Genomic DNA, 26,869 nt, shown 5'->3' on the forward strand with positions numbered 1-26,869 from the left:
AGGATCAAACCTCTGGCAGCTCAGTTGCCACCACCTCCACCCCGTCTCGCTTTTAGTTCTGTTTAGATTTGGCTCTGGAAATTTTCCTTGATGCTCCTTTAATCCTACCTGTGTATTTCAAATAATATTATATCTTAGCAAGGATTTATTATGGTAGTGTTTTCAGGATAACTGTTCTGCTGTATTGCCATAAACTGGTAGTTACTATGTGTTAAATGAGAAAATGAATGTATGTATGAAGTACAAGAACATCCCAGCAGAGAGAATGAAATAAACAGAGGCAGGAAAGCCCTGTTGTTTTATTAATTTGTCAAGAGATATACTGTCCAGTACTTTAGCCACTAACTACATATGGCTGTTGAGCACGTGCAGTGTGGCTAGGTGAACTGAGATATGCTAAATGTGTAGAGTGCATACTAGTTTTTGAATGCTTAGTGTAAAAAGTGCAAACTATTTTAATTTTTACATTGGTTATATGTTGAAATTATATTTTGAATATAATAGGTTTCATGATATATATTTAAATGAATTTCACCTGTTTCTTTTTTACTTTTCTTAATGGCTACTGCAAAAATTTAATTTCTATTTGTGGCTCATGTATTTCGATTGGACAGCTCTAGATTGTATTTTTAGATATACAATAAACACTAGTTGAATAAATGAGTAATGAAAGGCACTTAATATGCTCAACTTGTCTCCTATTACTCCTAAATTTTGTATACAATGAACCCTACCATTGTTACAAACACTTTCCAGTTGGGTTCTACTAAGGGTCATATTCCTATGTCTCTGGGAGTGTGAGATAAGGAGAGAATAGAATTTAATCCATTGCAGTCTGGCAAATTTAGATGGAAAGAAGCTGAGGAAATGAGCTTAGGTAAATGCTTTTGGTGGTCACTTGAGGAGAATAATATACCAATCTCACCAATATTCTGCCAGAAAATCCTGTCATATTTTAAGTGATGTGGAAAAGTTTTGACATAACATATAATGAAAAGCACTTAACAAAAGGAACCTCAAAAATGCAATTAAAAACTTACAGAACTTGATATTTAGTTTTCCTCTAACATTTTAGCCAATATACTTCCCCAAATAAGCTTTCATGCATTCACCCTTTGGGTATACAGAATGAATAAAAGAGAGTGTTAGCATGAGGGAAACACCACAAGCTCAAAAGTATTTGTTTTATATAGGAATTTTTCAACTGGAAATTCCTGACCACTGAATGGTATTTTGCCTTTGGGTTGAGAAATGAGCTGCAAATGACAAAGTCAATCAAATACATAAAAAATTTTCCAAAGGCATCACCTCACTCCCATCTGTATGAAACCACTAAGCTAGTAATTTAACATTTTTAGGTTGCTTTGCCATATTTTGCCTTTGTCACTCTATAAATTCCAAAACCATCCCTCTAACAAAGTCCATATGTTCTTTTTCTAAGTAAGGGGGGGGGGGGAAGTAAAATCATGAAAGAAGAACATAAGCTACAAGATCTGAGCCTTCCAGAGATCTGTTATTCTGACAGCTTATGGAAGAAACCCAGGGCAAAGGGATTATAAGGTTCGGCTCCAAATTGCATACCAGCTGACTGTCCACAGAGACCACGTTTGCTCTAGTAAAGAGAGCTTTCTTCCCCATTGCCCCGTACTTCCTAAAATTGGCAAGAATGTCTTAGCACATTTGCTAGGCCTCCAGTTGTTGTCCCTGCAGCTGCCATCCCAGCATTCTGCTCCAATGAGGAATGGAGATTGCTTTGCAATGCAAATTATTTCATGTTCACAGGTTGCATGGGGCAATTACCAAGCTGTGTGGCTCAGCTAAAGTCTCATGTTTTCCCTTTTAGTCCTACTGCTACAAAAGTTTATTTCATTCACAATCTCTCATGCATAGAGTTTTGGCGTGGGACACCAGGGACAGTTTGCTTTTGGCATGAACATAACTGCTAGCCTGGATTTCCACTTCTTGGGCCTTTACCTTTAGTGGTGGAACACATCTATTTCCCAAGGGCTTTTGTTGGGAAGGCAGCATATGGACCAAATAATGAAAGCCTTTGAAAATTGAAAGCACGTCTGTCTTTGAAGTGGAATTATCTGTAACTGGAATTATCTGTAACTTTTATCAGATGTCCTCCAGATTCAACCCATATGTTTACTTTTCTGATTTGCAGATAAGAAATTGCCCATTTACCTCCATTGTTAGCCATAGGAATAAAAGGTCCCAAAAGCCAAGTAGAGGGACTAGAATTAGTAGTTATGCCTCTTTCCTATCCTTACCTCCAGATCCTTTTGATTTCCTGTGCCACTCAAAGGGAATTTAGTGTCCATGAGCAGGATTGGTGTGGTTTGCCAGAGTGTGCAAACTAGGAAGATTGCAAAAGTGTTCTATCTGCTCAATGCAGCTAAACCAGTGTTTGCTTAGTTTTATGTCCAGCATGAAGGGTTGGACAAAAACCCTTCATGGAGTTCACACGATTAATCTAACCAAAAGAAACACTTAGATTCCGAAGAGTTTCTGGAAAAAAAAACTCATGAAATGATGCACGCTCTATCTTTAGCCTAGCCATGTTCGGTAGACTGAGATGAACTGGTAGGAACTACATGGTCGGAATGGTATGGTCTGTTCATAGGGCTTGGAAAGACTGGAATAAAGATGTCCCTTGGGCAGTAGGAAGAGGCATTGCAACCAGGCCAAAGGAAGGGTGGTTTCAGATCCTGGCCACCTTAGAAGCTGCCTCTAGGCAAATTGGGAAAATTCCCTCAACAGACACAGTGACATGAACCACAAGTCTTGGCTAGCAGAAAATAAGCTTGATTCTGCCACATTTGCCTCTTAGAATAATGCCTTTGTGCAGAGTATAACATGCAACGCCTTTTACAGTGGCCTTCCGTTAGAATGGAGAGTTGTATCACATGTAATAAACGTTGCCCAAATGAAACTATTTGCTGGGGGAGTAGAGCAGCGGGGAGGAGAAAAAAAAATCTTTAAAATTTCCCATTAGGCAGATAGATACGCAGGCTAAGTACACCAGAGGCAATGGAGCAGCCAAGCATAATACAGTTGGAAAAGCTTGTGAAATATGTGCATAAAGATTTTAAGGATTTTTCTTGCCATTGACCAATAATACAAAATAAAATGAAAACAAATTAACAAGTTAAAAATTCTTTAATGGTCGAAGGAACCAAGAAGAGAGTGCTTTGCTAATGAATAAGCTGGATAATTAAGAGTCCAGTGAAGCATTGATTGTCAAACAGTTTTAAGGAGGTGACAAAGTTGCCAAGCATGTGGTACAATGTACACAACCTAATTATTTATATTGCATTTTATGGATAATTCAAGGATTTTGCCTTGTAAGCTAAATTTAGATTCTAACCATAAAACGCTCAATTATTGTGCTTATGTATTTAATGCTCTCGTCTTTGTCAACTTGTGGGATTCCTTCAAAGGACCAAAGAAATAACTTTGCTGTTGGAACTTCTATAATTTACATAGCTGTTATTCAGAAAACCATTTGAATTGGTTAGCATTAAAGACACATGAAAGAGACATTTGTTCAATAGGACTTGGGGGTGTGGAAAGGTTTTCATATGCATTTCCAGATGGCAGATATTTAAATTTCAGTTTAGTTCTTAAATATATATGCTGGGGAATTTGACATTAGGATGGGGAAGTTGGTAGTAACGATGATGGAAGTTAAGCATGTATTTCTAATCCTGAAAACAGCTCTTTGGAGAAGTCACTTTGAACACCATATTTTGTTCTGGGACCTTCTTACAGTAAAATTTCCATTAAAGTCAAAGAAAACTGGTTATTAACTTCTTCATCTAAGAAGAACTAAATCTAGCCTTTTAGTCAAAGACTTTTAAACGCATGACAGTAGTACTTTAAGAAAAACTTTTTTTTTAATACCTGGAAAAATACTTTTAAATCAATTGCAAAAATTAGAAAGACAGCATTCAGCCACAAATTCCTGAAATCATTTTATTGGTGATTATAAGGTAGTTTACCTTTGGCATGGATCTTTCATTCTCGACTGTTGATTTTATTTACACCTGGAAATTCAAGAGTCTTTTTCTGAAGAAGATCAGAAATACTGATGTAATTTAGAACAAGCCAGCAAGTTTTTCAGAAAATTATGAACTCATTTTATTCATTGTAGTTTATCTTTTCTGACATTCTTTGGGTAAAGTTCTTTTTTTATGTATCTTTGCTGTAAGGTTGCCTTCAGAGGGATTTTAGGAGAAAAAATATCAAAGTGAAATAACTTTGACAACTCTGAGGAAAAAAACTTGCATGATATTTCAGTGAATTTGCTACCCTTCTCATTTTCTTTCTTTGAATCAGAAAATGTAAGGTTAGTAGTTTCAGAGGTAAGTTTTGTAAACGTAGGTATGAATACAACTGCAGTATGCTAGAAAAGGTTTCACCAGCAGAGAGGTAATGGTTATTGTTTCAGATACTGTACAAAGTAGCAAATGGTGAAATTAAGAGGTTCTGGCAGTCCTGGAGAAGTCATAGCTGATTAGCAAAGTATTGTAAGAATTCATGCAAAAGATGAGGAGGTCCTTTCTGAACCACATTGATGACTGTGCATAAAAAAGAAACGATAAATTCAAGACACAAAAGATTAGCATCTAGCAATTGAAAGGGTCTAGAGAGATGTTTAAATGTGAAAATGCTGGATTCAAATCCTGCTCTCCCATCTCCATGCTATGTGGCCTTGAATGCCTCCTTCTTATCTTTGAGCCATTTTCTATTTGGATCAGGAAATGATAACACTGCATTAAATGAAATAATGAAACTGAAGTGTTTGTAAACCCTAAATGTTACACACAGTTTTATTATTATTGGATGAGAGTTTTATAGAGATTTAGAAAAGAGTCGAAGATGATTATAAGTTCTCAAACTTGTGACTAAATAATGGGAAGCCCTCCATGGAATTGAGGGTGTTAGGAAAATAAGCTAGTTTCTGAGAAAGATAATAAATTTCATTTGGGCATTTTAAGTTCAAGGTGCTTGAATAACAATCATGTTGAGATGTTCAGTAAACAACTGGACAAACAGAACTAGATCATAATAATGCTTGACATTCTTATTGTATTTTACGGTTGACCAAACACTTGTACAATGTTGACTTCTTTTATATAGTCAAGAGGATTCACATTTTGGATAAAAGAAATTGCATGAAAGCAAACAAATGTTTATTTGGTACAAAATTAAAAAAAAGAAATTGCAAAAAAAATGTTTATTTGGTACAAAATTAAAAAAAGAAGAAATTGCATGATTTTAAAGATTTCTAACAGCTGTAAGATTGTGTGACCTCCAGGGAAAAGGTAGACCTGGGATCACCTCAAGGTGATTGTTGAGACTTTGATAGTGAAGGAGATTTTCAAGGAAAACAGAATGGGGCTTAAAACAGAATCTGGAAGAAGCCCTTAGTGGATTTGGTGGAGATTCAGGAGAACAGTCAGAGATGGAGAAGAGAAGCAAGGCAGCCCAGGGACAGGAAAACCACGGCAAAGAATGTGTTTCAAGCAGAGATAGGTTGTCAGCCAGCTGCGGAGATATTAAACAGGGTGAACACTAGGAAAAGTCCATGTGATTTGGAAGTTAGGTAAGATATTAATCTTTGAGCAGCATGCTGTTGGCATGGTGAGGAAAGGAAACATTGTCAAAAAGGCTGAGGAAATAGATTGAAGCACATAAGCAGAAGGCAGGGGCTGAAGAGATGAGAAAGTTGTCAAAAGGTGGTTATATGATGGGGAGGCCTTAAAAAAAGAAAGAGGAGACGGGTGGAGAGGTCACATTAACAATTTGGAAAGCAAAAAGAATGGAATTGGGAATTCAGGATGTTTCTGTATGTACTGGGGACTGGGGTAGGATGCATTGGGAGAAAGGAAAACTTCCCAGTGACCAGAGTGAAGAAAGAACAAGTAGTTGAAGATACAGTTAAATGTTGATATTAAGAAAAGAATAGCATAGAAAGCTTAGAAGAGCCATTCTTGGAAATGCGATTTGTCACCAGTTCAAGAGAAATTCCAATGCTGGCAGTCAGTAGGCAAGTTACTTAACTTCCAGAAGCCTTAGTTTCTCATTTATAAGTGAGATAACGTCTTTACAAAAGAAAACAACTTTTTATTCTGGGAGTTTTCAGACATAACCACAAATGTAGAAAGAAGAGTATCCCATATTAACATCATATAGTATCAAACATTATCAATACAGTTTCAATATTATTTCTTCTATTCACCACATACTTTTGGGGGGTGGTGTGTAATCAGAATGTAATTTCATCTATAGATGCTTCGATATGAATTTCTAGCTAAGGCATTTTAATAATATATAATCACTGTGCCATTATCAATCTTAAAATTAACAAAAATCCCTAATTACCCTCTGACACTCAGAACACACTCCAGTTTTCCCAGTTGTCTCAAAGATGTCTTCTTATAGTTGATTTGCCTACTTTATATGAAATTAGATGTTTAAATCTAAATACAAATAAAAGGACCCTGAAGAACTGAGATTCAAGGAAAGTCAGGTAGGTCACACGACATCAAATGCCAAAGTAGAGAGTTTGACCAAGTACCCCAATAAAACAAGAGGTGTAGAAACAGATATTGCAAGAATATAAAGCTGGATTTTCAAGAACCAGGAGGAAAGTGGGAGCAATAGGCCATGCATGGAGTGCAAAGACAGACCTGTGTGATTGCCTTCACCTGCAGCTGGTGCCTGCTGGCTCACTGGGCGGGGTCTGTGGACAGGGCTGGCAGCACTTAAAAGGACATCTTGAGGAGGACTAAGTCAAGTTTGTCCAAGGAGTGAGTTATGGTCAGCCCAACCTGGTGGAGAGAGAACTGGGCTGAGAAGGTGAGAAAACAAGGGATAAAAGGGGAGTAATTACAAAGGTGTCTTAAGTAAGAAGAATCAAGACTCTGCTTAGGATTAGTTTCCTCTTCCCTGTCTTAGCATTCTCGCTTCTAGTAACCATTCTTAACCAGGTATTTTGTTGACTATTCCAGTGTTCTTCTTCTGAGATTACATAATTTTTATTTATTTATTTATTTTTTTTATGTATGGGCAGGCACTGGAAATCAAACTCAGGTCTCCGGTGTGGCATGCGAGAACTCTGCCTGCTGAGCCACCATGGCCCGCCCTACATGATTTTTTAAACATGAGGTTTTCTGGTTCATTTCACTGATACCTTTGCACGGTTACTGCCCCTCACTTCCAAAATTTTTATTTATACTAAGAAAAAATCAACTTTTCTCCCAATGAAAAGTTCCCACTTGGGTCTAAAGGACTTAGCTAGTTTTTATTAACCTGATCATTTGCTCCTGTATGTATTGTATATGTTCTTATTCTCTCCTTTTTGTAAAGAACAATTCCAGGGAGCCACACCAGCCGTAATGTCTCAGGTAGCTCAGCATCTTTAAGATTCACTTTGAAATAAAACAAACAAACAATAGAAACTCTGATTACGTTGTGATATTTCCTAATGTCTTTAGTAATATTTTAAACTTGGCTTTAGTATGCTCCTATTGACCGGGAGTTCCATTCATTTAAAACATATGTCTTTCCACTGGCACGTCTACTGCAGTCCTTAGGAGGAAGTAATGCCTCAATTAGAAGTTGTTATGAATCATTTGTGGACAAAAAAACAACAGAAATGTGCATGTCTCCACACACAGTCTTTTAAATGTAACGTTGGTGTGTCTGTGACAGGCAGTTTTGTATTGTTTTCTTTTCTTTGTGAAACAATCAGAGCCTCTTTGACATAAAAAGAAAACAGTGTAGCAATTATTTGTATACAGGTGTGTACATATTTTCTCCATTTTTTGTGTGAATCTTTACATTTTGCTGAGTTGGCACACACGTGCAATTCACTCCCCACCCTACCCCCACCCCACAGATACACCCAAATTCAAAATATTGTAATTGTACAAAGAAAAGAAACAGGGAGACGACAAAGCCAATATGTTCACCCATCCCTCACCAGCAGTTATGTCTAAGGACAGAGAAATTGAATTTTTTGTGACATTGCAGCTTCTTATAGTGCGACAGCCAGCCCTGGACCCGGAGCCTCCAGTCCTGCCTCTGCAGAGGTCCCAGCATCTTCCCCCAGCAGGGGCAGCTGCTTTCAGGCACTCTCCTGACTCTTTATCATGCCCCATGTTATGATTTGAATTGTGGTTTTTTTTTTTTAAAGAAAAAAATCTATTATTTCACAACTAATTGAGTATAATGGGTGGTGATTAGTTAAAAGTAATTTCTAAAAAAGAGTAGCTATTTTCAGAGAAGAATGGGGTTAAGCAAAATGCAGCCGCCGGTGGAGAGTATGAAGTCTTGGAACTCAATTTATTGTCAAATGTTCTCTGTTCTTCAGAACTACCGAGTACATGCCTTGAGAAACTTATAAAATTCATTTTGCTTAAAGGAGATTTTTGCATATGAGAATCTGAAATTTTATTCTATATGTTCTGATACAAAAATGTCATAAATATGGAGTGAATCGAAGTCATTTATATTCCAGTTTATCATTCTTAATCTCCTTTTGTGATGACTTAAAAATTTAAGTTGAACACAGTGAAGAGAAGTAGAGGAGAACGGGAGAAGCTAACGAACCGTACTGTACATCTCAGCACTGTGCTATGTCCTTTTATATAAATGATTCTGTTTAATCCTTATAACAACCCTGGGGACTTGCTGGGGTGTTACCTAAATCCATGTCACCTAGTGAAAAAATAACAGAGGTAAAATCCAATCTATTTGACCCCAAGGCTTATTTTTTAGACATGTTGTGTGGGCAGGAGCTATTTAGGAAAACGCGTTTTAGTTTCCTGAATGCTAAAACAAGTACCAAGCAATGGGCTGGCTTAAACAATGAGAATTCATTGGTTCACAGTTTTGAGGCTAGGAGAAGTTCCAAATGAAGGTGACATCAAGATGATGCCTTCTCCCAGCAGACCATGGCACGGTGGGACCAGCTGCCAGTGATCTCTGGCCCTTGGCTTTTCTGTCACCCGACAGTACACACCGCAGCCCCTTCTGGCTTCTTTCTCTTCTGTCTTCCATTGATTCCATCTTCTGGCTGCCCCCTGTGACTTCCTCTCCCTGTAGTCGTCCCTATAAGGTCTTCAGTAATAGGATTAAGACCTATCCCTTTTTGGTTGAGCCACATCTGAACTGAAGTAGCCTCATCAAAAGGTCCTGCTTAAAATGGTTTCAAACCCACAGGGTTGGATTAAGATTAAGAACGTGTTTTTCTGGGGCACATAGCTCCAAGCCACCACGTAGTATATAATAACTTTTGTTTGGCTCCAAGTAAGTGAGTAAGAAAGTAAATGATTTGGTATTCTGCCAGCTGAGCATCTGCAGGAAGGGTTAGAACCACTGGGGGGTGGGGGGGGGGAATCTGGAATGGGGCAGACCACCCGATTCAATTGCAAGAGAGGGTGTTTATGATGGACTGCCACCAGTGACAACCCATCCTCTAGCCGACCACAATCACCCAGGAGGGGATGGTTTTAAAGAAAATCAACTAAGTTTTCTCTTTTTCATTTAACGTGTTCTGAATGGGATAGAAATGGCACCCAGTCCATGGCTTTCAGAATCATGGTGGGTAAAAGCCCAAGTAAAATTGTTTGCTTCCCCTTAACTATTTATATTGCAGCATTACAGCGAATTCTTTAACGTTTACAGCTTTTCATTGCTGTATGGAGAGAGATACAAGAATTCTGTTTGATACTTTAAGATTGGTGATTAGGAATGTCAAGAGTCATATAAATAAGCATTTGAAAACTTCCCGTTGTTATATAATAAAGTCACTTTCATTTGCATGAGTCCTGTTCTCAGGCCTGGGCAAGAGGACCCCACACTATAGAAAACCTTGCTTTAATCTCCTTCTAGTCACATCTCTCCCCACAAAGCAAGGCAACCCAGAGCCCTCCTTCCCTCACTTCCATGCTACATGCCGTGTACCTCACAACTCCATTGCCAGCTCCCAGCAGCCTTGTTCCCCAGGTCATCGTGTGCAGGGTGGACCACACTGTTCCTGGGCGTGGCTCTCGGCCAAAGGGCAGCTCTTTGTGGGCATGGATGGACCTGGGACACATGGACTGGGCTGTCTGCATGTGCTCACGGGCCCCCCAAAACCAGGGTCAGAGCTGGTGGGGAAGAGAAGAAAGCCCTGTGCCAACAGACGCCAGTGTGGGACCCCAGGAATCTGAGGATGACCATTTGAACTTGGCTTCTAAGCCTTTATGAAAGAAGGATGATAGAACACATTCACTTTCATTTTAACAGTCTGATGCCTTAATGTATATCTTGGTTGGGGACCTCTACCTGTCCCCTTCTGAGGCATACAAACCTGGCGACCTGGCAGACGTAACTTCTTTCACTGAAGTGCATCAGAGAATTTTGTAAAGAAAACTCAATGAAAATAAATAAAAACTTTAGCAAGAGTTGATCTTTAGATTCCATAAGTCAATTAAAACTCTGAGGTTAAAAACCTGAGACTTTTCAGCCACAATTCAAAACTGAGCCCAGTGTAGGAAAATCCAATTTTCCTCTTTAAAAAAAAAAAAAATGTAAGCATTTTAATAGCCCCAAAGGCAGTTACTGCTTTTAAGATCATTTTTGGAAAGCCTCCATCAGCTTCACATTTGTATAATAAGGACAGATTATACCCCAACCACTTGTTCCAGCCAATCCAAGTGTTTCCATGCCAGTGTTCAAACTACTGATGGCACTTCCCTGACCCGTAGCACAACAGCCCATTGTTTCGTGACTGAGTCACTGATAAACTGTCCATTGGGTTCAAACATTTGTTTAAGAGCAATTCTAAATAACAAGCTTCTTTGAAGGCAAGCACACAGTAACATTATTACTCAAAGGCACCCAGCAGTTTCCCTTCTCTAATTCAATTTAGTACAATGTATCTAACATTCACGGGGCTTTAAGTGGAGATCACACACAGCTGAGCAGGGGAAATTTCTGCCCTGGGGGATGCTCACAGTGTGGAGAAGCAAACACGAGCACAACAACCAACAATTAAAGTCAAATATGATGAGCATGATAATAGAAGGATAAAATAAAGTATGTGTGTGTGAGAGAGAGAGACAGAGACAGAAAGAGAGATGTCTGTCAGATGTTTCCTTAATTCCTCTTCATGGGTTGGAAAAAACTTCATAGAGGACATAGAGGGGGTGCAATTGAACTAAATAGGGCTTGAAAGATAAAATTAGATTATAATAGGTGGATAATAATAATATACTAAGTTTCAGAGTCTGTACTCGGTATCAGGTGCTGTTCCATATGTTTTATGGCGATTATCCCATTGAGTCCTCCCCAAACAGCAATCTTTTGAGGTAATGAAGTAGATAAGCACTGTCTACCCCCTTTTCCATTTTAAAGATGAAAATAATAAATGATAGGGAGGTTGCTAATCATTTTGTCTATGATAAGACACAGTAAGGTTAAGTAATTAAGTCACACAGCTAGTAAAGGGAAGCCAGAATATGAGCTCCAGCAGTCTGACCCTAGGACCTGTGCTTTAAACCACAGCACTTTAGGAAAAAGGGCATTCATTCCGCACATACGAGGAGGGACGGTAATCCAAACACAGAATAGCATGGAAAATTGGAGTAAAATCCCTGAGTGAGTTGTAAGTACATGATTAGTTTTGGCAAGTATTGTGGGCCAAATATTTTCCCAAAGCGGGTGGATCAGTTTGTATCACACCAGCCACGTTAGAGAATTACATCTGTTTCACGTCTCCACTGACATTTGGTATTATTTGCTTTTTTCTTTTATAAATATCAGCCATTTTTTGGTGACTATGGAATAGTATCTTATTTTGGTTTTAATTTCTCTCCTGAGTAGTATGCCAGTTCACTGAAAGTTACTTTATAGATTTAATAAAATACTAATTAAACCCCAGCAGGTGGTGCATGGGTATATATGTGTGTATAAACTGACAGACAGATGTTAAATTTGTATGAAAATGCAAAGGGTCCAAAATATCCAAGCTAATAATGAAGAGGAAGAATGAAGTAGGTGAACTTTCACCAGCAGTTAAAAGACTTATGATAAGGTCACAGTAATTAAGACAATGTGATATTGGTACAGGGATAGACCAGCATAACAGTGACAATGAAAAGTGCCCAGCATCAGACCCAAAAAACCACTTAATTTACATCTCCAGTGAAATACAAAGGGGAGAGAATTATCTTTTAAATATGTGCTGTTAGGGCAATTAGATTCCCATGTGGAAGAAAAGGTTCCTTAAACTTAACCCTAGTCCATACCAAAAACGAAATAAAACAAAACCGTTTAAGATAGATCACAGGACTAAATGTAAAAGCAAACAATCAAACCTTTGGAAGAAAACATAGGAAAATATCTTTATTTGAAATAAACAAAGATTTTCTAAACAAGAAAAACAAAAGCATTAACTGGTGAAGAAAAGATTGATAAAATGAGCTTCATTAAATTAATCACTTGTGTTCATTAAAAACCATTATTAAGAGACTGAAAAGGCAAGCCACAGTGTAGCAGAAGATATTTGTAATACATATATCCAATAAAAGACTCATGCAGAATAGCTCCTATAAATCAAGAAGAAAAAGACAGAAAAGCCAATTTAAACAAAGCAATTTAAATAAATAAGGTTTTATCTATTTAGGTGATGATTATATATCCTGCTGGTAATCAGCTGCATGCACACATGCACACGCCCCACCCAAAAAAATCTTAATAGATATGGTTCTTTCAGTAAATTGCTCTGTTTAAATTGGCTTTTCTGTCTTTTTCTTCTTGATTTATAGGAGCTATTCTGCATGAGTCTTTTATTGGATATATGTATTACAAATATCTTCTTCTACACTGTGGCTTGCCTTTTCAGTCTCTTAATAATGGTTTTTAATGAACACAAGTGATTAATTTAATGAAGCTCATTTTATCAATCTTTTCTTCACCAGTTAATGCTTTTGTTTTTCTTGTTTAGAAAATCTTTGTTTATTTCAAATAAAGATATTTTCCTATGTTTTCTTCCAAAGGTTTGATTGTTTACTTTTACATTTAGTCCTGTGATCTATCTTAAACAGTTTTGTTTTATTTCGTTTTTGGTATGGACTAAGGTTAAGTTTAAGGAACCTTTTCTTCCACATGGGAATCTAATTGCCCTAACAGCACATATTTAAAAGATAATTCTCTCCAGCCATGATCGCTCAGGACTGCTGGAATTTGTGTTGGGAAAATATTGGAGCTGCGTATCTCCCTATTCCTTATTCATAGGCTTCACTGCTTGGGGATTTTACGTCTTTCTTAAAGTCTTCATTTAGGTGTAATTTCAGTAATATAAGCAAATGAAAATGTACTCATATTCAGAATTTGAGGATCTCTTCTTGTACGGATTCTGTTTGGAGGTAGGAATGGAGATTGTGATTATATATCTTGCTGGGGATCAGCTGCCTGTACACATGCACACACCCCACTCAAAAATCTGAAAGGCTCTGCAGCTGTATTCTGATTTGCTGGCTGCTGGAACGCAACACACCAGAGACAGATTGGCTTTCAATAAAAGGGGATTTATTTAGTTGACATATAGTTCTTCAGAGGAAAGGCAGCTGAAGTTCTTTCTTACGTGAGAAGGCACAGGGTGATCTCTGCTGGCCTTCTCTCCGGGCCTCTGGATTCCAACTACTTTCCCCAGGGTGATTCCTTTCTGCATCTCCAACGGCCTGGGCTGAGCTGCGAGTGCTGAGATGAGGTATGCTGAGCTGCTTGAGCTGTGCTACATTGAATTCTCTCATTTAAGCACCAGCCAATTAAATCAAACATCATTCATTGTGGCAGGCACACCTCCTAGCCCACTGCAGATGTAAATCAGCAACAGGTGAGGTTCACGTACCATTGGCTCGTGTCCACAGCAATAGAACTAGGTGCCTTCACCCGGCCAAGTTGACACCTGAATCTAACTACCACAAGCTGATATACCAGGCATTAGAGCATCAAACATTCTAAATGCCAAGATGAACGGGAATCATTTTTGTCCACATATACCAAGACCTCTAAAAGATAACAAGCAGAATTGTAATTGATCTGGTACCAGACAGAAATTTATACAATGTAAGTCTATGACTTTGACAATGGAAATCTTTTGCTTGCATGGTCCTGTCTTCCCCAAATTGAGAAGTTCCTGAAAGACAGAAATTGGGCCTTATGTTCTTTGCTTTATTCATGGTACCTAAAATGTGCTACCTACAAAGAGTATTTATTTATTCATTCCTCAATCATTTATTCATCCAAAAGTCATTGAGTCTTTGTGTTAAGAAATGGGATATATACATAGATAAAGGAATGCTATTTTCCTTTTAAAAATTCCAGGAATTCAGAGTTTTGTAACTGGTTCTCTTGGAGGCATGGTAGTATATCAGAAGGTGATAGGATTTGGAATTAGCCAATCCTGAGTTTGAATACCAGCTCTGCTAAAACCTACAAAGTCAACCCTTGTCTACTTAATGGAGAGGGCATCACATATTTCCACCTGGGTTTTATCTTGACTTTTTATTTCGAAAGCCTAGCAGGGAAGAATAATATATGAACAAAAAGGTCTGTGAAGCTCAATTCACAGCACTCAATGGAATTGTGAAATGGGCAGATTGCAATGAATGGCAACTCATTTCTGTGAATCCTATTATATCAAGGAATAAGAACCATATCAATTTTTCAATCTGTCTTTGACCTGATAAAAACCTTTAGGTTTTTATTTTGGTGAAATAGTTAGGGATTTCTTCTTTCAACATCCAGTTATAGTTTTAAAAGTAAGAAAATGTCAGAATGTGTGAAGTAGGTCAGGATGTCTTTTAAGGGCCCGAGATGAGTGGGCACACTAAGATTGCCCAAAATCAACTGAAGCAAAAAATGATAGGAATACACCTGTACCTGGCAGAAATATTAAAGGTCATATATGCAGCCCATTTGCCTCATTTTAGAGAAGAAGATGAGTTTCAGAGACATTCACCAATTTGACCTAAGTCCTTTCCCAACACAAATACCAGCAGTCCTAAGCAATCATGGCTGGATTCAAGATTTACCAAAAGAATCTTATCAATTAAGATTTTTTGGGTGGGGTATGTGCATGTGTATATCGTAAAGCAGCTGATAGTAAAGGCAAAACCAAAACATGGACTGAGGTCTCCTAAATCCCAGCCCAATGACCTTTCCCTTTCCAGGAAGAATTCTTTTTTGGAGGGGTGCATGGTCACCTAACCCAGGCCTCCCACGTGGAAGGCAAGCATTCTACCACTGAACTACCTGTGCACACCAGGGAAAACACTTTTAAAGATTCCTTACCACTTCACTGTTCTCCCTCTATGAGAGTAGCTTTCCACCTCTTTCTGTATTTCAGGAATGTGATATGAATTGGTGGGCTGTTTGGGGGACAGATAAAAAAACAGAAGTGGGGATTTAATACCTCAATTCCTTTCTAATCTTTGGAAATTAATATTTAGCATTGAAAGCAAAAAATACTAAAAATGGGAAACAATCACAGGTTGGAAACTGAAATGACTTTTAGGAACTAGCCTAACACACAAGCTCTTTTTTTTTTCCCCCATTAAGGATTAACTTTCCCAGTCATCTGTAGTTTACTTAGAATCGTCTATATTTTAGACCCACACTATTTTCAATGCAGTGTAAACTCATTATATACATTTTACTCTAAAATATTTAATCTGTTTTGTTGCCATGTTTTATGTTCTCGTGTACAATTCTGGAACTTAAATATATGGATTTAAGAAAACTGCAAAAAAAAAAATAGATATGCTGCTCTCCAAAACACTTCTTTATATTTAGAAATAATGAGTTATTTAAATAGACTGTTAGGTGTGAATGAAAACCACAGCTGGGAATCCAGAGTCTGGGCTTTATCAGTGCCCTTCCTTGTCTCCCTGAGTAAATAAGGATTTGGTGGAGCCACAGTCTTCAAATTTCCAAATGTGGAATAAAACAAACAGGCGTTTGTTGCCTAATCGATCATGTCCAGTTCAGTCCTGTAGTGCAGTACCGACAGGAATAAATTTAAAGGAACTTGACATTTGTCTGTGTTTTTAGCTGTATTTCCTTCCACATCTCCTTCCCAGATGTCATTTTACCAGAGATTGCGTTGGTCAGTTCTAACTGCTGTCACATAGCAGACAGGTTTAATTAGTTAATAGGAGATGACAGAGCTGACAGCTGAACTGGTCTGTCTGAGACAAAAGAAAAAGGTACGCAAAAACAAAACAGAGAAATGTAGATGTGTCTTGTTTCCTTCTTATTGTTCATTCTAGTTCTTCAAAGCAGAAATTCATAGTATAGAAAATTCCAGTAGTAAGTACTGTTAGAGAAAAATAATTCTGTTCACTCAAAATACTGAAGATACAGCCAAAGTAAAGTACACTCCTCTATCATGATGCATTCAAATTGCAAATGGTTTATGATCCAAAAATTAATTTGTTAAGGTGGTTAGCAACCATTTTAGTGTATCCACATTTCTCAGGTTTCACCTGCAATTTAGGAAAAAAATTCTAGTAAAAAGCAGTACTTTGCACAATGCTCAGGCTCTCACACCACCTTACAGAAGCTTTCTTATTCTAGATTGAATCTGAAAAAAATACCTCCTCTCTTCTCAGACGTAATCGCAGTGTTGGTTGTGCCCGATTCTTCTCCTGCCTCTTAGCTGCTACTTCTCTGACTCTTCCACAAGTTCCTTCTCTTCTACTCAGCACTAAATGTAGCGTTCTCACCACTTAATCTTAGGCTTTCCTGCCTTTTCACTGTATACCACCTGCCTATTTGATTTCATCCACCTATACTTTGATGCCTCCTAAACTTGTATTTGTACGCCCTGTCTCAACAGATCTGTCCACTCTGTACCTGCACTTGGATTTCTCAAAGGCACCTCAAACTCGGCATGCCCAAGCGTGTCCTCTTCCCAAAGGCTGGCCTTCTCCCATGTCCCCCAACTCAAAGAATGGCTCTACCATCTATCCACCTGGGTAGGTCAGAAATCTTTGAGTCATTCTTGACCCTAACACCTCCTTCAACCCTCATCCCTTATCTCCCATCTCTCTCCAAGTCTTACCAATTTTGTTCCTAATCTGTCCACTTTCTCCCCAACTCCCTCCTTCAACCCACTCTCCTCTTTCTTACCACAGAATTTTGCCTATGGTGTTCGTTGAAATAAAAATCATTTGCTTGAGGTTTTATTTTGTTTTTAAAGAAGTAATCTGCTGTACCCATTGATTTATTAATTCATTTGGGCCTGGGGGGAGAAGACTTAAAGAGGGTAGAGTTTTGCACTTTTTTTCTTAAATACCAGGTTGAAAGCAATTTCCTGTGACAGTGAGAATAAACAGTATATTATAAAGGCTGTAACTCTTGAAGTCCATATGTCTCAGACAACTTTGGAAAAGTAATCTAGTTAGGACAGTTTTGTAGTTAGAAAATACAAAAAGCTGTTATTTTACAAGATATAAAGCTGGTGGCACAAGGGACACTGTGCAGAATATTGTCTCCATACTTACCTTGGTCTATAGCCTCTTAACTTCCTGGAGTATTCTCACCAAAAACTGCCTTTCAGGAAGTTATCAGACATAATTCTATTATCCAAGTCAGAATAAGATAATATAGAAAATTATACTCTTTACTTGAAAGTTCACAGGACTTATTTCCTGCTTCTTCATTTTCCTTCTGCCCCCCCCCCACCACCACTTCCCACTTTTGCAGAGAAACCTCCTACTCATTCTTCAGAGCTCAACTTCATGTCAGTTCTTCCAGAAGTCCTTTCCTGACTTCCAATCCTACATCAGGCTCCTCTTTAGAACAATCTCAGGACTCCCGTTCCTTTCCTTCTTGACAGTTATGCCACTTTGTAATTGTGCCTTCACTGGCAGAGATTTTTTTATTAATATCCATCTCTCTCCCTGAACAATAAGCCCCATAAAAGTAGGGACTATGCGTTTCCTGGCTCACCATTTTGGGCTTAGAACCTAGCAGGACACACCGTAAATCCTCAGTTGCTAATTGTTGAACACTATTGGATGAATGAACTGAAAACAACATAGAACCACTCCAGTAAGTGTAACATTGTTTCTTTGAGAAACTGAATTCAGTGTCCTGATTGGAGGTTTCTGGTACCTAATTCCCAACCCAGTTCCTTCCACTAATTTAAAGCACTGTCCTTTCTCCCTTGAAGCTAGTGGGCTGCCCCCATCTGTAGGCCAGTCTGAGACCCAAGCAGTTAGTAGCAGCATTCTCATGAACTAAATCAAAGATTCACCTAGAATAAGGAGAAGGAGAAAAGTGAGAGTGAGAAGAGACCTGATAGGGAAATAGAAAGGAAAAAGTAGGCTAGACAAGAGTGGAGATAAATTCTTTGCCTGCGAAGGCTGCATAATCCCACAGAGAACCTCACAGGATTGCTTTCTGAGTTTCCCTAGACCCTACTGATTGAAATACCCTTTTACTTCCATCACCTGGTAGTCCTAACAAGGATTCTCCTTTGTGTAGTATGGAAGAAAATTCAATCTTGCAACTCCTCTTTTGCTTTTAAACTAAGCCATGCATCTTTAGGAGGTTTTACCAGTAGCCAGCAGATAGAACTGTGATCTTCTTTTTCACTTGGATTTGGAGGGTTGTTGGGGAAGAATGCATTGGGGATTGTGTGAATGTTGGCATTTGGAATGTGATGCTGAATTAGAAAAGTGCAATGGGGAACATAGGAGAACTAGAGAGTTGATGCCATTTACCTTCTTTGTCTCACTTTCTTACTCTCGATGCCTTCGGTTCCCTCAGTGCAGTCTCCCTGGCAGTTTGTGAGGGCTGTAGTTCAGTCCAACATCACTGTGTAGGGTGGGAGGGGCACTGCTCACGTCTATCTTTGAATAAGTCTCCTGAGAGTGTTTTAGCTTCCTAGGCTGCCCAAGTAAATACTATGAAGTGAGTTAGATTACACAATGAGAATTTATTAACTCATGATTGAGGCTGGGAAAAAGTTTAAATCAAGGACTCGTCAAGGCAATGCTTTCTTCCTGAAGATTCTGGCATTATGGTCTGGCTGCTGGGGATCTGGTCCTTAGTTTGCCCCGTGGCAGGGCACATTGATAGCGTCTCCAAGTCTCTGCCTTCTCTTCTGGGTTCCTTTGTATTTCAGCTGTTTGCTTCCCTGGTTTTCTCTCTCTCCCTGTCAGAATTTCATTCTCTTATAAAGGACTCCAGTAATAGAATTAAGACCCAGCCTGATTGGACTGGGCCACACCTTAACTGAAGCAACCTCATCAAAGGTCTTACTAACAATGGGTTCACACCCACAGGAACAGATTAAATTTAAGAACATGTTTTTCTGGAGTGCCGGCAGCTTCAAACCACTTCCAAGCGTTATACCGTATGGTACATACCCTTTTCTGTGGTGTAAATTAATCCTAAAACCTAGGGCTCATTGTAGTACTATTTTGTTTGGCATTGTTTTTCCCTAAAAATATTCCTATGGCTACTTCACTTCTTGTTTCTAAAAATTCAGTCCTTTCCTGATTGTTTATTTTCACCTTTCATGCTTAGCTCAATAAGTAATGCAAGTAATTTTGTGTCTGCTCAAGAAATGCAATTCTTTCAAGGCAGAAAGGGAAGGTGATTCTCCCAAATTCATTGCAGTCACTTGGGAGTGGTACACCTGGGTAGTACTATCTGTTTAGTTCCTTTTTTCAACTAATACCTTTTGAGCATCTTTTGGGTAAGCACTGGATAAACAGCGGTGAATACAGCCAGTAATATTCTTTCCCGTTAGAGTTCAGATAGCTCTCTTCTAAGATCATAAAAGTCATAGACCTGGAAGAGAACTTTGAGATCATTTAAGCTGACTTCCTCATTGAGAAAATGGTGAGTCAGGGAGGGAAGGTGAATTGCCCAGGGAGGCAGAGCTGGAACTGAAACAAGAACGGAGGTCTCCTTGCTTTCCCTTTCCTCTATAGTTCATCTCCTCTGTTTTCCATCTGACTTGGTTATACACTGCAGGCCCCATTCGGATTGTATTCAGGTCACCTGGCACATGCAGCAACCCTGCCTAAGAGGTTTAGTAGTTTGTCAGTGAGATTAGGCGTCATGGTGCTATTTTCAACACATGGCCTGAGAAGAGATGCACTCTCTAGACTGAGAAACATAATGAGTAACTCACAGGGGATGCTTTATGATAAGGTAGAAATAGCGGGTGTTTATATAACCATATCATTTTGACCCAAGCTCTTAATCATGCCATGTGGCACAGTTTAAGACACTGAGGAAAAGAAGGTGGTGGGGACGGAGCAGATAGATAAGGGCTGACATCATAGGTCTGTTCTTAGAATTAGAGGTGGTTGTTAGAACTGTGATAGGAGACAAATAATCTGTCCCAGTGTGAGCGTAATCAAAATAAGGCTGGGTTACATGCGATTTTGGCAATTTAAAAAGTTTTACAAAACCCTGGTAAAAAGCATTTTTAATATCAAAATTATATTTTTCCATTAATTCTGCTTTGACTGTGTAATAATTTGTAATGAAATTATTTGCTTTCTCTGAGCATAACTGAGATATTATGTTTCCCCAACCCAAAGTGGGGTCTTATACCATGAAATGTATAAATGGTATAAATGTTAAATCATTATACCATGAAATGATTTAACGTGATGTGTGAACCAACATTTTACACACACACACACTTCATATACATACACACCCCCATCAATCATATCAAACCTATTATTTCACAAGTGTTCAATAGTGTGAAAGAAAAATAAAGTATATTTCTCTTTATTTGTAAACTACTTCAATCTTCTTGTATAAGGATGTATAAATTATTTAATAAAATCCTAATAGATTTAAATAATGATAATATTTTCAGAACTTTGAAGCATGCCTTTAAAATATTCTGACTTCATGAAAGCCTTTACTATAATAAGGATAACTTATAATTCCCACAACACCCTTTGTATTTATTTGCTCTGTTAAACACACTTACTTTTTTACTTATATCTAATACAAATACTTATTCATTTATTTTCAGATATTGTTTAAAACCAGAGAGAGGAAATAAATGCTAAATAAAGGGCTGAAAGAAAATTGATGAAAGTTTACAAAATAGGAAGAAAAAATAATCATTAAATATAGTATTATTTTTAATTCTCCTAGGAGATTATATAAACTATTCCTTTCATCTTCTTTATAATTAAGAATAGGAAACACAAGTTTCTTTTTGATAATAAGCAGAAAAGACAGGAGAGAAAGGAGTAGAGAAAACTAATGAAGAGAGAGTTTCACAAGAATGGACAAGAATTGCAGAAACATGAGGAGACAAAAAATGGTCAAAGCGGTACAAATAAAACAATATCCAGAGAAAAGAGAGACAGAAAAATATACTCAGAGATGTACGTCTAATGGAATAACACAAAATTTCCATTTAGACTTTTAAAGATATGTTGCATTTTTATAACCTTAGGCATAAATGGGAGTATAGTTTCTTGAAATTTTCTATAATCCTCGTCAAACATAAATTGGAAATATCAGACCTATAACTTAATGAGTTGTCTGTGCATCTCAAAAACTTATCATCATCATAATTTGATTATATATAAAGTCTGGCTAATTTAAGTTCCTTTTCAAGGCAGCTGTTTTCAAAAGACTACAAGTAAATTAGTGCTTAATATCACTCTGATAGTATACTATATCTTGAAATAGTATAGTCATATAGATAGTATATACTATAATATATAGATAGTATACTATATGACTTGAAAAACTCCGCTGAAAAGGTTGTGTATTGTTATACTTATTATATATGATACCATCTGTGATTCTAGCAAGTTAAAAAAGGCTTTTTAATGAGAATGCCTGTCTCTATGGACTAACATATATGGGGCCTCCCCAACAAAATCTATATTGAAGTATAAAATTTTAGGTAACAACTCATTTGGGGTGAGGGGGTGGGGACAAAACTTTAACAAATCTATTACCTTTTCATGATATAAGGGTGTGCCAAGAACAAAATCAAAATTTAAAAATCAATGTAGTCAACTATGTTCATTGAAATTGATACACTTCTCAACTTTCTTTGATTTTTGCATGAAAATTTTATTGCATTTATTTTTAATACACCAAAGGAGTTATGAGTCTGGCATCTGCATGGTGATTATTTTGCTCAAAATTGAATTTCCTTTTTTGATAAATCAATATGTCATATATTTGTAGTATGTAATGATGTTTCAAATAGGAAACCGCACTTCCAATCCAGAGTTCTAGAGACTTTTCAGGTTTAAAAAGTACACATACAGGAATGTTCCTTACACAGACTGACACAAGGAATCTAGAATGGATTTAAGGAAATTTGTCTTTAGCCATCTTGACATGCTTGTTTTGAACTACTTAAGCTGTACATTGAGAACTGTGTACTTGGGGAGATTTTGAGGAGGCTTGTGCTCCCTCCACTAACCAGTTTGCAAGTCTATTTTCGTTCTATTTGATATAGCTCTTTCTTCAACTTTGGAAGGAATGAATATGATGGAAATGTGTGCTGTGCAAAGTTCATAATGACTTCAATAATCTGAAATTATTGAAATACTTAGCCATGATCTTGGGTCACATTTTCTCTTGATACCTCATGCCTCAATTGTTTGCAATAAATGACATCACCATCTCCCTAACTTCATTGTCATTAAAGAAATTATTCCATGCCCAAACCATAAGGATATCTGTTCCTAGATATTGTTACATTATATATATCCTTGATGATACAATTTTAAACCTTAGACAGAAATAAAATGCATTAGCACTTTAGTCAGGTTTCGAGATAGTGCTTTGTCACTGTGCTATGATGTTAAGTATCAACAAGAGTATTACCAGGTCTTTTCCTTTCAAGACCCATTAGCAGAGTCACTTCCCTCTTTGGTGTGTGCTGTGGATTGAATCATGTTCACCATAAAAGGCATGTTCAGGTCCCAAACCCTGGTTCCTCAGGTGTGAATTGTACCCATTGTAAATAGGATCTCTTGAAGCTGTTACTTCCTTTAAAGTGTGTTTGAACAGAATTCATTGTTTGATCTGGATTACTGGAGTCCTTTATACGCAGAATGAAATTCAGGTGGAGAGAACGGGAAGCCTAAGAAGCAGCCAGAAACTGGAAGTCAGCAGAACAGGAGGAGAAAGGAGAAGACATCGCCATGTGCATTACCATGTGTCAGAAAGCCAAGGGCCGAGGATCATCGGCAGCCGGCCCTAGCATGCCACAGCCTTGGGGGTTACCTCAACATGGGACTTCTCCAGGCCTCAAGACACTGACCCAATAAATTCCCATTGTTTGAGCCAGCCCACTGTATGGTATTTGTTTTAGCAGCTGGCAAACTAATACAATATGTATGATGCCTGAGCCATGTGTATCTTAGTTATTGGCTTAGCACCATTTCTCCTCATTTAACAATAGCAGGAACTGTCACACTTTTCTCTGTGTGATAGAACACCTCTCAGCACCCTTTTTTTTTCAGTCTCAGGGTTTCTGAAAGGTGGATCCTGCAAGTGAATTGCCTCCCCAGCAAAACTCAAAGGGAGAGTGTGAAGAAGATTCTGTGTCTTGCAGCAGCAGCAGCCTCCCTTGTGAAGCTTTGAGGTCCAAAGAAAATCCAGTCTCACAGATTGGAAACTCCAAGGTTATATGCTGCTATTTATCCTTCACAAATATGAAGCTACACTATTTTTGGAAGTCAACTTGACTCTTGGCAGTGGCTTATTTTGCTGCCTGTGTGTCATATATCCTGGCACGCATGAGCTGGAAGAAACTTTGAGATTCTTGAGTCAAATCTAGCAGAGGCTGCTAGTGGAGGGTCACACAGGCAGGGCTGCTCACGCACATTCTTTCAGCTTTGCAGAGCACCATGGTATTGATTTACAGCTGTGCTCTCCTGTGCCGCCACTTGTGCACAGCGCCCCTCTGCTGCACCTCACAAACCCAGCTCTTCTCCATAAGAGTCCGTGATGGTAACCCAGCCATTCAAGAAAAAACACCAAGAGCTGGACTAGGTTTTATGTTGGGCAGCTCTATTTTGCATCGTTATGCAGCTGGAAATTCACTTAGAAGCTACTGGGGAAACTTTGTTTATTATGCCTTCAAGTGAAGTCAGAATGTGCAAAGTTATCTGGAGTCTTTGAAAGCACTGGACTGCCAGACAATACTTTTTTGAGTAATTTTTGAGTAGATAATACTTGAGTGTTCTACAAAATTCAAAAGTGTGTGCGGTGAGAAGTATGTCTCCCTCTCATTCTTTTATCCTAATCTGTTACCTGTGAACTCATTATTTTTTAAAGGTAGAATATGCATTTACAAGGAGCAATCAGTATATGTGTAGTCTTTTTAATTCCTAAAAGTGGAACTGCTGTGTCAAAAGAAGTGTACATTTTATATTTGAAACAGATTGTCTATTGTAATCTCCCACATAAAGGTTTACAGGGGAAGATTTTAAGCAGGCTTGAAATGTGGCTGGATTTCCTAGAATCAGGGAAACCACACAGATTTACTTACACTGTCTCTGTGTATGGGGTCATGAATCTCTCCCATTCTAGAATATTCTCTGGGCTCCTCTCTGTCTCATTAACCCTATCACATGTTTATTCTCTTCCATGAAGTTTTTCCTGATGACTGCTTTTCTCACTTTTGCTTTTGGTCCGTACCGCATATTAAAACTTTCCTTCAGAGCCGGCCATGGTGGCTCAGCAGGCAGAGTTCTCACCTGCCATGCCAGAGACCTGGGTTCGATTCCCAGTGCCTGCCCAAGCAAAAAAAAAAAAAAAGCTTCCCTTCATGGCATCAGGAAACCTGATTGACTGCAGGGTTCTGTAACACTTTGCTGAATGCAGTTTAAATATCTCTTGTGTATATATCATTTCCCTAACTAAATTATAAGCTAGAAACTAAAGCTTACTTTGCTTCTCTAAGAGTATTATATAATTTTTATAGCACAAGAAAGAACATTTTACATTTGTATTTCATCCTCTCATTAACCTTATGAGTGGTCAGAGCAAGTATTACTATTAATTATTGTTGTTAATCTGCAGGTAAAGAAACTGAGATACAGTAGGTTCAATGCACAAATCACACAGCTATTAAACAGTAAAGCCAGGATTTTAAGCCATGTTTAACTATACCACGTTGATAAAATTATACAGAGAAAACTTTGGAGTCCCTCAGAGCCAAAACAAACAAAAACAGCCATATTCTACTTATCCCTTGAACTCTCTCTGGAATTCCCTCTTATCTTTTGAAATTTGAAATTTGTACCAAGGCAGCTGACCCAATCAAGCACCTAGTTTATTACACACACCCAATGCAAAATAAAGCCCACCCGTCCTAAGCCTGTCTAAGATGGACAAGCCTTTGCCCAATCAATGAATTAAGCTAACTTCCTTCGCATGTCTATAAAAGTCATTTGCCATCCCTAGAATCCCAAACTACTTTCATTCATGCAACTTATCAGGCTTCTTTTACTGATGTGAAATGTTGTCATCCTGAAAAAAATGCTGTATTCTCCAAACTCCACTCAGATTTGTCTTTTGACGAAGTGTAGTTTTCTTTCCACGGTATCATGCGACCTCTGAACATTTAGTAAGGCCGGCTCTCAGCATAGAGTTGAAGATTGATTGCACATAAACTTCCACACAGGTGACCCAGGTGAAAACCAGAGGGTTGACAGACTGGAGTGAAAAAATACACCCTGCTCTCTAGAAAACCTAGGAAATGAATCAGTTTACCCTTCGGTGTTGCCAGTCCTCAGGGAATATGTGAAACCTCTTTCCACTTTTTCACAGCCTACATTTCCTCAATCTCAGACCATAACTTTCAATTTTGATGCTTTTAAATATTGTCTTTTTTGTTGTGTGGCCAGACACCACAATAAGTTTACTCTTCAGTATTTGCCTCTGACTTTGGTGTGCTAAGGCTGCTTAAGTAGAGGATAGAGTGAGTGCATTGTGTGTGCGTGCATATGTGTGTGTGCGTGCATGCTTGTGCACGAGCGTGTTGGAGTCACAGCACCTATGATTTATTACAAATAAGGCTTCTGATTAGTTTTATTCTCACCTTCAGCCTGTGCCCTTGGTCTGATCCACACACAGGCCAACTGAATTCTGTCACATCCTGTGAGCTTTCTTCTTTGAAACAACCTGGTAATTCCTAGAGTGGAGAGATGTTAATCTACCAACAGCTTTCAACACTTTGCCCTCTTTGAAATCGTTCAGAATTTGGCTGGGCTCTTTTGGAGCAGGCATGACCCCAAACATGGTTAATCTGCTGGCTATTGCCTTTACCCTCTCCGTGAGCCATTCTCTTGGAGAGACTGGAAGCATTCTTATGTCCCAGTGGCAGACGAAGTTCTGGTAGGAGCGGAAATGAAATGGGTAATTATTTGGAAAGTTTTTACATTCTTAGAAGCTGGTGGCAGCTATTTTTAGGCCATACAGGGCAAATTATCACTCTCATACCGACACCACCCACATGTACAACCTCTCTTCATGCCAAAATAATCTAAAACCGTCATCCTTCCTGTCCTTGTTTTACCATGACCTAGTATCATGCCATCATGCCTTACTGAGAATTCTGTCCCTGAGGTCTCTCTCATGGCTGAATCCCAGGCAGTTGCTGAGATTTTGTTTTTAAGGGGATGAAAGTTAGCTGTGGGGGGATGGAAGGAAGAGGAGAGAAGGGGGATAAATATCTTTCTCAACTTGAAGAAATGATACTTTAACATTTATTGAAATCAGCTCCTGCCATCAAATCTGTCTATTCAAGAAGCAGGAAGACTTTGGGGAAGTCATAAAC

At 38.3% G+C, this 26,869-nt stretch overlaps 1 protein-coding gene and 1 long non-coding RNA gene across 2 annotated transcripts in view; one reads left to right on the forward strand and one right to left on the reverse strand.

The window, feature by feature from the left end:
• RNF150 (ring finger protein 150) overlaps positions 1-26,869 on the forward strand; it is a 286,002-nt gene that overhangs the window by 117,827 nt on the left and 141,306 nt on the right. The window lies entirely within an intron of this gene.
• LOC143666287 (uncharacterized) lies at positions 14,056-26,237 on the reverse strand. The gene is made up of 3 exons (XR_013167506.1): positions 26,132-26,237; positions 15,355-15,431; positions 14,056-14,197 (listed from the first exon to the last, which is right to left on the reverse strand). It is a non-coding gene; the product is annotated as an uncharacterized LOC143666287 (long non-coding RNA).

This window comes from Tamandua tetradactyla, chromosome 22 (genome assembly GCF_023851605.1).
Source record: "Tamandua tetradactyla isolate mTamTet1 chromosome 22, mTamTet1.pri, whole genome shotgun sequence".
Lineage (NCBI taxonomy): Eukaryota > Metazoa > Chordata > Mammalia > Pilosa > Myrmecophagidae > Tamandua > Tamandua tetradactyla.